Source organism: Balaenoptera ricei, chromosome 2, assembly GCF_028023285.1.
Source record: "Balaenoptera ricei isolate mBalRic1 chromosome 2, mBalRic1.hap2, whole genome shotgun sequence".
Taxonomy (NCBI): domain Eukaryota; kingdom Metazoa; phylum Chordata; class Mammalia; order Artiodactyla; family Balaenopteridae; genus Balaenoptera; species Balaenoptera ricei.
Window position 1 is genome coordinate 170,346,131 of NC_082640.1, and position 13,512 is coordinate 170,359,642.

The 13,512-nt window shown below is 39.2% G+C and overlaps 1 protein-coding gene across 3 annotated transcripts in view; it reads left to right on the forward strand.

The window, feature by feature from the left end:
* The window catches only part of FLRT2 (fibronectin leucine rich transmembrane protein 2), a 92,742-nt gene that overhangs the window by 25,829 nt on the left and 53,401 nt on the right, over window positions 1-13,512 (forward strand). Inside the window, exon 1 of one of the 3 annotated variants that reach the window (XM_059914776.1) lies at window positions 2,619-2,643. The exons of the other annotated variants lie outside the window; for them this stretch is intronic. The gene's annotated coding sequence lies outside the window, so the exon portion shown is untranslated. Of the gene's footprint in view, window positions 1-2,618; window positions 2,644-13,512 lie in introns of those variants that run through there. 3 annotated transcript variants of the gene reach the window in all.

Below are 13,512 nucleotides of genomic sequence, written 5' to 3' on the forward strand. Positions count from 1 at the left end.
TTTCTTACCCTAAATTCACCTATAAGTAGTGCTCTATTAATTTTAAAAAGTTAATGATAAAATTCTATTGCTAAAAATATTGTAGCTTTAAAAATGGAATCATAGACTGAGCTTGGTCTGAGGACCACACATGTCCCTTGGAGAAAATCCGTCTTCAACCCGGGAAGTTCCGTATGTTCTATGCTGCAGGGGTGCACCAAGGCTTAGGGGCAGTTGTAGGAAATGATTAAGCTAGCGCTGGAGGCGGGCTCCGTAGGGCTCAGATCCCTCCTCGTCATTGTACTTGGTTACTTGTCTCTCTGGGCCTTAGTTTTCTCAACTAGAGCATGGAGATAATGTCTACTGCATAAAGGTGTTGGGAGGATTAAATGAATTAATACTGTGTGCTCGGAACAGTGCCTGGCATGTAGTACATGCATATTAAAGTAATAACTATGACTATTACTTATAAATAACGCCTTACTAGCACAATTTCTTTACCTTTTAAAATTGATCTAGTAAAAGACTTTGTGAACTCTTCCTGTTTTCTAAGTGATAAACCCCTTCAAAAAACACAGACCCTCTTACCTGATGGGAAGCTTAAATTCATAACTAATTTAGAGTGTTCTTTTTTAAAGCATTTTTATGAGGTAGCTCTGTTATTAGTTTGCTGATTCTTTGAGAGCAAGGTTCATATCATATTTATCTTGAAATACCTCCACAGCTCCAGAGTATTGAAAGAGTGATGAATAAATTTGCTTAAATGGTTTCTTCCTTAAGTTTACCGCATTATAACTATGAGGTATTATTAGTAGGGTACCTGGATTTTCAAAAAGGAGATGGGCTAGTTAACATCCCTACACAAACCCAGAAAGTATAAAAATAAAAGCAAAACATAAAAGACATTTCTAGAACTAACTTGTGTATAGCACAAGCTCATATTAGAAGGAAAATGGTGATTATAGAAATAGTGAACCTGGAATCCTTCTTAGGAAATAAAGCACATGATGGAATTTTGTAGACAGTATCTCTTACTGTGTTCTAAGTACAGACCATAAGAATAATGAAGCCTCCGTGTAGTCTGTTTTGCTCTTGGAACGTGTATGTCCTCTGCGTGTGTGTGTATGTTTTCAGTTGGGTTATGATTTTGTCATTGTGTAAGCAGAACAAGAGGCAAGGGGCTCTCCTTTACCCCCAGAGTTATATTCAGGTCTTTTAGGGAATTAGTGTGTTCACCCTGAAACATATATCCTTGCTTCAAAAATTAATTTAAAAAGTAAGTAAACAAGAACAAACAGAGAAAACAAACTGGGTGGGTGGAGGGAGGATATTGGAGTCATGGGAATGGGCAGGTGCTTAGCTGATTTAAAATGAGAAGTAAAGCAATGGCTGACGTTCCTGGGTAAATGTCGATATGCATTATTAAATGAAACCGTGGTAAAATATAGACTGTCAGAAGCATTTGTCTTCTAGAGACATGGGGAGAATTGAAATGCACTTTTGAAGGAGAAGTCTTTTTCAGTGCTTCTTCAATCATTTTCTGCTTGAAGCTTTAATTACAGTGCTCCTTGCTACCTAATGCTTTCAGTTTAAAATCACATCACAAAAGAACGGGGAAGATGCAGTTGCTCAGATGAACAGCAGCTGTGGCATCAGTGTCAAGGTGTTTATTCGCCGGGGAGTTCCCGCTACATGAATCCCTTCCAGATCAACATTTTGTTTTTCAAATGCTTTTGCATCATGCGTATTGGATAGTGTTTCTTTAGAGTGATCGCGAGATGCTGTTATTACCAGAGGAGTTAATAACCTTTAGGGAATAAGGTAATTTGAAGTAAAGGAACTAGTTATTCCCATCACTTTCTCTGGATCTGGTAATGTGGGTGGCTAGTGGCTTCCTAAGAGTTTAGTGTCCTCATCAAAGAAAACTGCGTTTAAAATATATTTATGAGGCCAGATAAATACACGTAAAAGCACATGTATACACATAGGTATGTACACGTGAATATGCATCTGCATATATAGACATATATAACTGTCGTAGTTACTCCTGCTGAAGAATCTGTTATTCAGCTCAGCTGACACATACTTTTTGAACACGTGCTCAGCCTAGCAGTACGGAGATGCGGGGACTCAGCCCCTGTCTCAAGCTGTTCATGGTCTGGTGGTAGATGGATAAGAGGGCAAGCTGGGGTGGGGGGGTGTATGCAGAGGTCTGGAGACAGAGTAGAAGTGGGGCTCATTTCTACTCTGGGAGTCTGGGAAGGCTCCACAAGGAAGTAACCTTTTAGCTGATCCTTGCTGAAGGAACAAGAATTAGCTAAGCTGATAAGCAGTGTGAGGTCTACCAGGCAAAGGAAGTAATCACTTTGGGGCTAAACTTACAGCAAAATGAATATGAGTTCTTTTGTTTCTAAATAGTTCAGCTGTCCTTTGAAAGGCACTACCTAGAGGAAAGGGAGCCCGGGAGCTAAACCATAGTTGCATACGGTAAAGATGATATGTGCTATGTAATATATGTGTATACATACATATATGTGTAATGTATGTACATATGAGTACATGTAATATAGATGTTGTTGTTTATAAAGTCTTTTTACACTTTTTTTTTTCTTTTTACCTCTTAGCAGCTCAACGAATTAGAGGAATAGGATCACTGTTTTTCAGGTAAGGGAAGGGAGGCTTACAGAAGTGCTGTCACTTGCACAAGATCATGTGGCTCGGTTTCCCTCCAGGGAAGTTCTTGGGACTCACCACTCTTCCCCAGGTCTGTGCCGTCCATTGCCATCCACAGGTTAGATGTCAGGTTACCGGTTAGACCCCAGACCCTGGGCTTCCCCTGGCATCAGCAGCTTTTAGTGGCTTTCCTGTCTCCTTCACTCTCGCTTCATGTCGGATGGACGGGGCTTTTTATCTGTCTCAAGAAGCCCATAGGATTTGAGCAAAAATGTTGACTTTCTTGCATCTCTGCCAGAGTTACTCCCTTCTCCCCCCAGAAATTTCAACAAATCTCTTCATGCTGCTTCCTCATTTCCGTACTTCAAAGTGTTTCTGCCAGACAGACAGACCTTGTCTGTCCCAGCTCCGACTCTTCAGGGATGGGTAGGTTTATTTCTTTCTTTCTAAAGTTTTACTTGTCTACTGTATGTGGATCTGTACCCACCTGGGTGAAACAATTCTGTTTTTCCTCATTTTTATAGGTGAGACAGTGTGAACATACAATTACTCGAAACTTAAGTCCAGAATCAGGAAGCACGAAGGAGAAAAACATCTTAACCTATCAGATTTAGAAATGATATCACACACACCAGAAACTGACTCCTAATAAAGAGAGTCTTCACACATAAAATCCATGCTATGTGACAAGTAATTTGTAACAGCTAAAAAAAAAGTGGTTCAAGGGAAGAAAATTGAAAGGTGCTAGGTGCAGTGTGACGAGTCTGCCTGCTCTTGGGTTCTGAGATACATGCTTGTGAGAAATTTTAAAAAGTAAATGAAGAATGTTCTTTTCTCTCTTTTTTTTTTATACAATTAGATCTTTTTGACTACAAAAAAAATGCGGAAGAGCAATTACTCTGCTACTTTAATTACTCTCCTAATTATAACGATAACCTTGTCACATTATCGTAATTCCCAAAACAGAAAATGCAAGCTCCAAATTGCACCGATATTTGGTCATTTTACCTTGTTAATAGCTCAGTGTCAGTGCGTGGAATGCTAGATTTTTTTTCCTCATTACCTTTCTGTTGCACAGTGGATATTTCTTTGCCTCCAAAGCTGATATTACATTCTGTCTAACGTGCTTCTACTCCACCACCCTGATTTCAGTGCAGCTTTTTAACATCTCCTCACTGTTTCAGAAGCCGTCTCCTGAGCAGTGTGTAATTCTCCCCTGGCTGTTGGGTGGTAATGGGAGCTGTATGTGTCTGGAGAGGGAAGCACACACCCTGGGGTGAGAAAGTAGCTATTTATCAAGGTATCTCACAATCTCAGTTTATGTTGCTGTAAAACGTTACCGTGCATATGTTCTGCGAGATTATATCCGCTAGAAATTTGTCAGCCATCGTCGACATACTGTAAGGAGTAAGGACCCGTTTTCTTCTAGTCAACGGAATTTTATTCTGCATTTCTTTGCCCTCATTTTCAAAGAGACTGACTTACCGAGGATACTTGCTTAATGGTGCCGTCTGTTAGATTATGAATTGGGCAGAATAAGTGCTGGAAATACACTAGAACACTCACAGAACCCTGGCAGGTAGAAAACAAGGCATCCTAATACATGGCTTTTGCCTGCATGGAAATTCTCCTCCCATTATTACAGCAGGTGATATTGTTGACACCAGTAAAATTGCAGAAAGGCTGCCTAGTATACAGTGATAAAGTAGGAGTGAGATCACATAGAATCACACCGGAAACCTTTCCAAATAGAATGGTAAATTTCCCTTATTTTAAAATGTATAATAACGGAGCCTTGAAAATCATTAGTTCTTTAAGACAGCCCCAAGCCTTGGGTAAAATTACAAAATTGTTTTGGTTGTGGCTCTTGTTGTCTTTGTATTTTGTTTCTGTTGTTTGGCTTTAGTGCCCCTACCAGTTCCAGAGCACCCCATCCTCCCTTCTGTGGGACACTTCTGTCACCATGTTTCTTTTCTGTCCTCAAGCTCTCTTACCAATACAACTGGTCTCAAGATAAGTTGGAACTCATTGCCACTACAGTGAATATGACTGACACCAATGCTCAATGTTTGTTTTCTGAAAGTATTTACATTTTAAAACTATAAGTAAGGCCTTGGACTAAATGCAGATAGTTTCTGAAATGGAATGCTTAGAGCAGCTTCTGAACAACGGGGGGAGAGCATTCGTGGGAGGAAAGGCTTCATTTCCTTCTGAAAGTTACTGCACACCTGGTCAGCTTCTCGAGTCCATCTGATTCAGGTTTCCAAAGGGACACTTCATTTCACGTAGACATGGATACTTCTGAAATTCAAACCCAAAGTAATCGGAATGTAATGTAGACAATGTAAAGTTTTGATATTATTCCTGGATTCTCCATAGAGGATATATGGCAGTTGGCATCAAGAAGACCAAGTCTGAGTGCAGTCTCTACCCTTTTTTTGGCTGTGAGGCAGGTTATTTGACTTTCTGGAAATACAGTCTCCTCCTCTGTAAACTGAGGTAATAATACCAACTCATGGCCTTGTTCTGAGAATCAAATGAGATATAAATATCAGAGAGGGGGAGAGAGTAGATGGGTATATAATGTCAGCTACTTGAGGCTAGTTCCCAACTCTCAACCCTACTCCACATTTTTTTTTTCTTTAATCAAAATGTAAGATCTCTAATTTACTTCATAATTGTCTTAAAGATTGTGATGCTTATGGGCATCAATTATTTTCCTGTTCTTTAGGACACTCTTTAGGCAACGACAGTTCAATAATAAGAAAGAATGCCATCACATGATTGCATCATGTTCTTCAAAATGAAATCTGTTGAAGGTTGAACAGTATAAACAACAAGGAACATAATCGGTCAGAGTGACCCAGGGGAAAATGGCCCAGTGAAATTAAACAAAGGAAATTTTATACTGTGAGGAAAAAATCAATGGATTGTAACAGAACCTGGTAAGAAGAGACAAAGCTCTTGAGTCCCAGAGACCCAGAGGTGATTGAGATGCTGTGTGAACTGGAACCTGGGCTTCTTGTTTTGCTTTTTGAAGGCTGTTTCCACTGTGTTAAATATAAAGATAAATAATAAAGACATGTATTTTTAACTTTGTTTTTTCTTAAGTAAAGTTAGATAGCTAGAAGCATCAATAGGACATCTAGTTCTTAAAAGAAACACATACCATTTTTTGAGAATTATGGTCTTCTGGACACTGTTGCCTGACTCAGTGTAACCATTACAGAAGTCTTATGAAATAAGAATTATTTCATAATTACAATTACACCCAAGTAATATCACAACAGTTACCTCTGTCACCAGGGCCACACAACCAGAAAATGATGAGATTGGAATGGGACCAGCTCTATGTGACTCCAAAGTCTATGCTATTTAACAAATGCCAGATTCATTGAATGCTTCCCAAGGGTACTTCTGTTGTGACTGACATCATTCAGATTTTCTATTACCTCCAGACCCCAGTACTTTATATGATCTTGGGAAAGAAAAACAAAAACAGAGAGAGTTGGACTTCTCTCTCAAAAAACATGAAATATTACATATATTTCCTCCTAGGTAGAGGATGTGTCTGATATTTGTATATAACTTCATAGATGACAGTTCACTCTAAATCTCAATGAAGACATAGAGTGAAAAAGAAGACAACATTGACACAGGTAGAAGTCCGAGCATGAAAAGGCCCTTAAAGAAAGGTACTCCTACATTTGACGCGTGAATGGACAGCTGGACGTCAGGGCATTGATCCCTTTTCTTCAGTTGATCATAAGATGATGTTATCAAGGGAAGTATAGGGCAGGCAGGGGGGTTCACACTTCAGTGCACTGTTTTCAGTATTAACATGGTGGAAAACCAAAGTGACACTCGGCAACCTGTTCTTCTCTGCCTGTATATGGAGAACGTTTTAGCCAAATGACTTTATTTTTTCATGTCTCATGGATTGATTTGGCTGATGACTGTGTATTGCTTGAGTTGGATGGATAGGTTTAGAAGATTTAGTGATTATTTTTTTTAACCCTTTGGTGAGGGCCAATTTGAGAGTGTTAAAAGGGACACTGGTTTCCCTCATTTTAGTATAAATTGATTATCTTAGAGGGATGCAGGATAATCAAAAATTCAACAAACAAAAACTAACAACTGAGTTAGAAGCATATTTAGGTAATTAAGAGCCTAAATCATTACATGTCCGTTGTTCCAACCAAGACCATCCGAAATGTATTCATGGAAGATCTATGTGAAGACATTTTGACTTTGGCAAAAAGGGCTAGTTTTCTGAGTGTTCCATTAGACTCATAGATAGCATGAAAAAAAGTATTTGTAAGTAAGGTCCTGTAACGTGAACCATTTTCTGTGTCTTTTGTAGGCATGGTTAACACTATTGCAGAAAAATAGTACTGTACCTCTCGTGATTGAAACAAATGATATGTAATTTAATGTAATAGTTCTTAAACTGTGCAGCTCTGCAAATCAACTTCTTCATCTATATGATGAGCATTATAATAGTGCTGATCTCAAAGGTTTTTGTGGTGATCAGTTGTGAGATCCTATCTAAAAGTGATTTGCAAGTTGAAGACTATTATTCATGTGTAAGTCCTAGTGGTGATTATTATTCTGATTCTATGGGGTAGTTCATACATTAAGACACATTTCATGTGGATCACCTTGTCCTGTCTTAAGATTGTACAGTAATACCCATTTAAATTTATCTCCTTTTGTTTCACGAAATTGTTCTCCTCATATTTCCTGTATAGCCATGAATTAGTTCTCAGCTGCATCCCTGGTTCTTACCAGAAAGCAAACAATTTAATTTTATGGTTCAATCAAGTCTTTGGGATTATAAAATATTGCTTCCTCAATATAAAAGAGAATTCAAACTCCTGAATTGTTGGGTTCCAAAAAATTTATATGATATTGAAAGGGAAATTTTGAATGTACACTGGTTGTTTCATAGTAAGAAGGAGGTAGGATATTCATCATACGATCTCTGGTTGTATCTTGTTTCTTTCTCACCATTTGTATGACAGCAGGAAAAGAGTTGTAGAGTTATGAACTATACCAGTCTTAGGAACAGAATTTATAAGATATTTTACAGAACATTCAAGATGCAAAGCCACAGAAATCCTAAAGTCTTATTTTAAACTAGACCCATTTCTGTCATTTCCATTTCTTTCAGGGATCTTAAGAAAAAGGAAATGAAATACCCTACTTTAAAAACAGTTTTGTTTCTGTTTTTATCGGTACGAGGATAGCGAAATTCTTCCTGACCAAAATGGCATGCGGTCTGCAGTGTCATATATTGTTTTTGCATAAGAGAAGTGATATTAATATTACCAGGATGTATGGAGTCATAAAAATATCTTTTGTCATAATGTCACTTGTGTGCTATTATTTTTCTCATAAGAAATCTGTCACATCCATTTTCAGTTAAAATGTGGATATGAGACAAGGGGATTCTGCAATTGGTTTAATGGGCTGGGTGTAAAAATAATGACTTTGATGGAGCTATTTGGAGTGTTATACAGCCTCTGGAACCCCGATAGTTTCTTAATCTGATTAATGGGAATATCACCATTGCTCCAGTACATGCATGGCTAGTGACCAAATTTATTTACTTTTTAAATTTTCAAATGATTTCAGAATACAGAGAATATATAAGATGTACATGCTTGAGGGTCCTTGCGCTCAGGCTATTGGTTTTAAAATACAGGTTGTTAGCTTTAAAAAGAGTTGCTATTTTGGATTGTCATGCTTAAAAGACACTTGGAAATAGCATAAAAAGACTCCTAGATTAAAAGAGCTGTTACAAATCATGAGGGAAAATGTACTTGACGTGTGACACTGATGTACTCCTACCTGTTGAATCCATGGGGTCTTGGGAAGGTTTAGAACCTGTAATGGAGTTTATTACAAAATGCCTACCGCCAGGCCATTATCTTAAGGGAGAAAAGCCGTTGCTTTGTTAGTCCTCCAGACAGAGACTTCACTGCTTTCAATAGAGGGTGGATAAGCAAAACGAATCAACTTTTGTAAGATTCTCCCATACCCCCAGTCATTAGAATGAGAAGGATGGGTCTCTGCTTTCTGCTAGATCTAGGCCATGCTGACAGATAAACCAGTATAGGAAAATGACAAGTTTAGGGAAATTTGCAAATGCTACTGTGCCAGCAGTAGTTTTCTCATGAATTATCCTGATGACTCATAGAATGGAGATTAGAAGACAAAGTTGGATGTACCTGGACAGAGAACCACTTTCCTGTTGGCACTTGCCCCATTCACTCTGGTTGAGGACCCTAAAGCGTGTACATGAGTCAACAAACAATAGTCTCTACAAGTATTAAAGGGAAAAACATCAAAGTATTGTTGTGGGCTTGAGTACGCTGATGAGCCACTCACTCATGGGTCAGGGAAGAAGGTATTCACTGAATGAATACCACACATTATTACTATATTCAAGACTGAAGTTGGGGCAGTTCTTCAAGAATGAAATGGCTTTGTAAAGGAATCCAGAGGATCATTTTGATTTTTCAGCCCATAAGATAACACTTGGTAAATTCTCAAGTCTGATCCTAAAAGAACCATCTTCACCACTCCCATGATTGTGTGTGTATGTGTGTGGGTGTGTAAGCTGAAGATTTCTGCTGCTATTTTGGTGAAAGCATTTGGGAAAATGCAATATTCAGTATTGTTCAGTAGCTGATCCAAATACGTGTGGTATACTCTTCAGGGTTTATATTCCCGGCCTAGTTGCAGGGAGAAAAAATGTCATCTGGCGGCTGAAAAACAGTTGCAGTATTGCATCGTAGCAAATCTTCGGCATGACTGAAAAGGAACAGACCTCTTCAGTGTATCAGCTTCCCAGAATGAAGCAAGCGTAAATATTTTTCAGTTTGGTCATTTGTGAATTAGTCATGATGAAAAAAACAGTCCGTTTCTGCCAGATGAAGGGTAATATGGTGCAGAACTTTCAACAATATTAATATTTGTGTTGGGACTAGAAAGTAATGAAAATAGTTTCCACAGGTCACCAAAATTTCTCATGATTCAGCCAGTGTCGTTGAAAGTTGGAGGAAGGACACATCTATTGGAACCTATTTAAAATGAAAAATGTGTTGATGCCTGGCTCAGTGGTAATCTTTTTCAAAGGAGCTAGAGGAGGTGTGTGCAAACGCGTCCATCAATTGGGAGCAGGATATTGGATTTGAACTTTGCAGAAGTGCTTGCAACCAGCCCGGGTCAGCTGCCATGTTTGACACGTCCCCTCAGAACCCCATGGGCATCTGGGCATTGTCTTGAACATCATGGTATTTCCATCATACCATGGTGCCTGCACATAATAGAAACTCCAAAGGTCGTTTGGACCTCCTTCTACACACTTCCTCTGTTAGACCAGAATGGAACTTTCTAGGAAGACATACTCTGTGTACATGTCATATGCATGTCTGCCCTATTGCCATACTATATGGATTAAGAGCATGGATTCCAAAGACAGACTCACCACCTGGGCTCATACCTTGGCTTTGTCACTTATTTACCTAGGAGCTCGGACAAGGTCTTTATCACTCTGCCTCAGTATCTTTCTCTGCATAACGCAGACAATCACAGTACCTACTCATAGGGTTGTTGTGAGAATTTAATGACTTAATATCTGTAAAGCGCTTAGAATGGGGTCTAGCATAGGGCAAAGGACTTATGAGTAAATTTCATTTTCCTATAGAGATCAGGGGAACATTCAGATTGGTTAGGTTCTACGACAGCATGGCTTACCCTCCTCCCAGCAGGTGGTCTGCCGAAGACTTGCACAGTTCCTCTGTAGAGCAAGGAGTCTTACTGCTTATTTGGAGACTAGCCATCTCTATCTTCCTCATGGTGGGTTCTTTGAGAATTTGCCCCTTATCCTGTTTCATCAGGGGACAAATAAAGACAAGGAAGTGAGAAGGCAGCAAACACTCTCTATTCGTAGAACCTCGCTGACTTGGGGAAGGAGGGCGCTGGGGGAGGAACGTGGGTCTTTGAGGCAGAAAACCTGGTTTTTGTTCCAAGTCTGCCCTAGGCTGGTCACTCAGTTTCCTGCTGAAAGTAAAGAGTTTCTTTGCCCTGCTTGGACAATCGAAAGGGTTATTGTAAGGAGGATGAATGCTGAAATTAAAAGATGATTGGAAAACCTTAACAACCATGGGTGAGGGAGGCATTAGGACCGAGACAGTGGTCATTGCTAGGTGTATTTCCAACTGAATTTAATTTTCCTCCTTTATATAATATAGATGGGGATTTTCCTTAAAAATGTACTCATGCTCAGGAAGCTGGGAGCAACTCTGAATCAAATGGCACAAAAGATGGTGACTGAGCTTCACATTTAGTTTACCTGTCGTTTCTTTTGTCTTTTCTGTTTCCATGAACTTCCTCAGGGATCCAGTGTCCTGATCCTGCCCTCCCCTCCAATTAATGAGGACACTCACTGTGGAGCCCTGCCTTGGGGGCTCCCTCCTCCTATTCTTAGGCTGTTTACCTTTCTCCTCTTTGTTACTCGACCTTTTGAAATCCATTTTCATTGTCTGTAAAATGGAGAAGCCTAGAGGTTAATGGACATGGTATGTGTGTCTAGCCCAGTGCCTGGTATATATTAACCATTTCTCTCTGCTTCTCATTCTTTCCATCCCCTCTCATCCCCTCTTATCCTAATGTCTTAAGGATTTGCAGGTCAGCCTTTATCTTAGAAATTCCAGCTCTGATACTAATTAATGAGTAAACCCTATCACGATCAGTAGTAACATTGTGACAGTAATTTCTTAGCAACCGCAACCCTTCACGGAAAAAAAGGAATATATTCATGGTGGACCTTTTGGACATTGTGACAAACTACCGAGGGCTCTGTGAGACCAAAAGAAGGCACTTTAGCCAGTAGAGGTGGTTATCATTTTGTTCTTGGGCACTGTTCTTGGTTTCCTCTAGAAAGAAAAGAGGAGATGTGTCTGCCCAAAGCACCTCTCTGTCATTACCCCACGTCCTTGACAGCTGACCAGCTGTTGTTAAGGAGACCTGTGTCAATGCAGGTTTCTAGCCTAGGATGGAGAGAAGGGCAAAACTGAGCCCCTCTGGTTCCCTGAGCTGACCAGGAAATGGCACCAGGGGCAAGGAGGAGGGTGGAACCCAGCCCTCTGTGCTGGGACTGTGGACCAGAGCAGTGCAATAGCAACAGGAAGAAGAGATCATTTCCTACAGTGAACACCACCCTGGATGCATTTAACTTGGTCCTTAGAGATAAACCTTAGAGACAAGGAACCAGTAGGAACCAGGACAATTGTGAGTGCGCTACAGAGTTCTCATAAAGCTCTGTAGACAGTCACACAAAGGAGTGTGTTTTAAGAATTTCAGATGAGGTTTATTTTGTCACTGGGCCCTTTTGTTACCAGTTTGTTATGGTTTTATCAGACCTACTAAAAAATACATTTATCTTGCTGAACACCAGTGAGACAATGGCAGGATACCAATCCTGAAATAATGTTATTAAAGCTTTTTTTTTTCTGTGCCTTTGGAAGGATTTTGCATTAGCGATAAAATCATCACAAGTGCTGCCATTACCAAGATGTTTTCTTATACAGGTTTTGACCAGTTCAATTTTGGGAGCATGCTAATTAAATGTGACAGAGAGTCAGTCTTAGTGGTATTGATAGGATGTTGGTATGTCCATTTCATCTACTACCATGTTCTTTAAACAGGCTTTCTCCAGATGGATATATCATTTTCAACCTTAGTAAAAAATCAGGAACAGAAAGTGACAAGCTTTCACACCACATAAGACTGTGTATCGCCACCATCACCATTCTCTAGCTTCCGGTATTGACAGCCATCACCCAGGAGAGTAGAGTTGTCATTTTTGTCCCAAATTATACCTTGGCTCCTTCAAAGATGTTCTCTTGTTCCGATGCAAAGTTTGTGTTGAATATTGAAGATGAAAGCCCTTGGTTTTCATAGGTTTCAAATTCCAACTCCAGGTTAGAATCTATGTGAGGATATTGTAAATAACTGAGTAGATACATACAAAATTGAACATGTAATAACTGAACTCTTTTCATTTTAGGCATTAGGATTCATAGTTGTACTTTTTTACCTCAACCTGACCACAGTATTGGAAGCAGCTAAATGAATTCACATTTAGAGTTTTTTTTTTTTTTAAACATTGCATAGATGTGCTCTAATTTATACAATTACTGCAAGAGCAAAGAGTGAAGTGCATGGTTTTAAGGAATTCTTTATGCTTGTGTTTTCCCTTAAATTTTCATTATTTCCTTGAGAACAGCTCCGGTGTCTTAATATGTTCCTTATACTTATTTTCATTGTAGTCTGCCATGAATCAAGAGTTTAGATTTTAAAGCATTTGTTGCTTCAAGTGTTTGTAAGACTTCTCTCTTTAGAAAGTATCTGTTTATGGTTCTCAGTGATACTGGCTTTGGGGGGTGTAAGGTGATTACAGTGTATCTTGGACCCTGGTGACATCCTAAGGATTTGGAACCCAGGGCTTTTCTTCATCTGATTTGCTCAAGGCTGAAGTTGTTTAAAATGGATCTACTTTTATTTTTATCACAGGATGCTATCTGCTAAGGTTTTTCTCAGAAGCGTGCATGATTTTAAGAATCAACGTGATGTTAGCTTAGGGTCGGCTATAATGTGTTTATATTTGGATCTGCTATAACATTTTTATATTCTAGAATTTCTTTTAAAATGGAAATTATCACCCTCTTATACATTAGTTTCAGAAACTTTAACAAACTATAAATATAAAGAACTTTGTGGGGTAAGGAGGATATTGAAATATTAGATGGCCAAATAGTACCTATTATGACATTTTAATTCAGTGGTCCA